The sequence below is a fragment of the Poromitra crassiceps genome, assembly GCF_964638095.1.
Source record: "Poromitra crassiceps genome assembly, chromosome: 19".
Taxonomy (NCBI): Eukaryota; Metazoa; Chordata; class Actinopteri; order Beryciformes; family Melamphaidae; genus Poromitra; species Poromitra crassiceps.
In genome coordinates, this window is record NC_139646.1 from 747,501 (window position 1) to 749,756 (window position 2,256).

At 45.7% G+C, this 2,256-nt stretch overlaps 1 pseudogene across 1 annotated transcript in view; it reads left to right on the forward strand.

The window, feature by feature from the left end:
* Nucleotides 1-1,330, forward strand: part of LOC310793424 (B-cell lymphoma/leukemia 11A pseudogene) — a 6,787-nt pseudogene extending 5,457 nt beyond the window's left edge. The window contains exon 3 of the transcript XR_014553948.1: nucleotides 1,326-1,330. The product of XR_014553948.1 is annotated as a B-cell lymphoma/leukemia 11A pseudogene (transcript). The remainder of the gene's footprint in view (nucleotides 1-1,325) is intronic.
* Nucleotides 1,331-2,256: the final 926 nt, after the last annotated feature.

Below are 2,256 nucleotides of genomic sequence, written 5' to 3' on the forward strand. Positions count from 1 at the left end.
TAGATATCATGTCTCTGATGACTGGCTCTACACGGAGTCACGTTAGATATAATGTCTCTGATGACTGGCTCTACACACGGAGTCACGTTAGATATCATGTCTCTGATGACTGGCTCTACACAGAGTCACGTTAGATATCATGTCTCTGATGACTGGCTCTACACACGGAGTCACGTTAGATATCATGTCTCTGATGACTGGCTCTACACGGAGTCGCGTTAGATATAATGTCTCTGATGACTGGCTCTACACGGAGATTTTGCCAACATCGCCTATTTGAATGTTAATTGATTTCCTTTAACAGATTCGATTGATATCCGCGTGCCAAATTGGGTGTGTGGTCTGGGCAGTTGTCACTGAATTTGCAGCCAATCTAAATGCAGGGAGAGCAGAGTGTGTTGCCGTATCTGTAGTCCGTGCTGTGGTCTGTAGTCTGTGCTGTGGTCTGTAGTCCGTGCTGTGGTCTGTAGTCCGTGCTGTGGTCTGTAGTCCGTGCTGTGGTCTGTAGTCCGTGCTGTGGTCTGTAGTCCGTGCTGTGGTCTGTAGTCTGTGCTGTGGTCTGTAGTCCGTGCTGTGGTCTGTAGTCCGTGCTGTGGTCTGTAGTCCGTGCTGTGGTCTGTAGTCCGTGCTGTGGTCTGTAGTCCGTGCTGTGGCTTTGCACGTGCCATTTAAAGGCTACCTACTGTTATCTGTTGTTGCTAGTTAGCCCTCTGTCATATGCAATGACCACTCTGCGTGCTCATTAGTATGCACTTTGTTAAACAATTGCCCTATTTGAACGCACATACACCCACACAGATAGACACACACACACACACACACACACACACACAGACAAGCACGCACACTCACACACAAACGCACACACACACACATCTGACATGCCTCTTGGCCTCGTCAGCTGTTCGACCATGCTTTCCTTCAGTCCGTTTAGATCTTCCTGCAGTGGAGGTCACATGATATCATAAGGTCAGTAGGATTGTGAGCAAAGCTTTATTTATAGGTCCTATGGCTCTGGACATTGTGTAAGAGTCAGAGGGTTTGCTTAGTATGGTAATGAATGGACCACACGGGACTACATGGGCATCTCTTTGTGACTACTTCATAAGAGGGTTATAACACACATAGGTGAAGAGGATGAGATTAAGTTGATTTAATCTCTTCCAATTGAAACTGTCTTTGTATTGTAGGTGAGAGAGTCAGTGTGTGTGTGTGTGTGTGTGTGTGTGTGTGTGTGTGTGTGTGTGTGTGAGACAGCCGCGCTCCAGTCAGGATGTAGAAAAACACCAACCCTCCCCCCCTTCTCTGTTTTCTCTGTATCTCAGATTGATGGCTCCAGACTGGCAGTGCCAGCGCACCACCCCGTCCTCCATATGTTAGCTGCCATGTTCCCTCACCCTGCTCAGTTAGAGCCTGACACTGAGATCCATACTGTCCCCTCCCCTGCATCTCTGTCACGCTGGCCCCAGTGCGTATCCAGTGTTACTGCAGGGCTACTGGGACACCGTGACACCTTTAAAGATTTACAGTCACCTCCTGTACCGAGCACACACCCACATGAAGGCTTTACAGCAGGGGTGCCCAATACGTCGAACCGGTCGATCGCGAAGGTAGTGTGGTAGATCGCATGGCATTGAGGGGGAAAAAATATATATATATATATATATATATATATATATATATATATATATATATATATATATATATATTTTTTTTATAATAAAATAAAATATAATGGAAGTACATGCAGTTGTTTATTTTAATTATGGATCATAATACAATGCAATTGTATTGTAAAGTGAGAAAAAATAAATCATGTATTGGGGGAAAAAGTGATGCATCGATTTAAGATGCATCGATAATCGTAATCGAATCGAATCGTAGCCCTCTGAATCGTAATCGAATCGAATCATGTGGCCAGAGAAGATTCACAGCCCTAATGTCAAGTGGTTGTGGGACAACGAGAAAGTGTTGTGAGGTTAGTTACTGCAGGCTGGAAACGATGTGTGTGCGTTTGCGATGTTGAAACTGGACTGGTAGATCTCGGGAGGCTGGCTACTTGAAAAGTAGATCTTGGGTCAAAAAAGTTTGGGCACCCCTGCTTTACAGTAACCTCCTGTACCGAGCACACACCCACATGAAGGCACGGCCAACTCCCCTTCATTTGAAATAAGTCAAAAGAGTGATTTGAGGCAGATGGAGTTCTGCATGGTTCTGGGACAGCAGCTTAGGGCTACAGTAGGTTTGTGCCAAAGT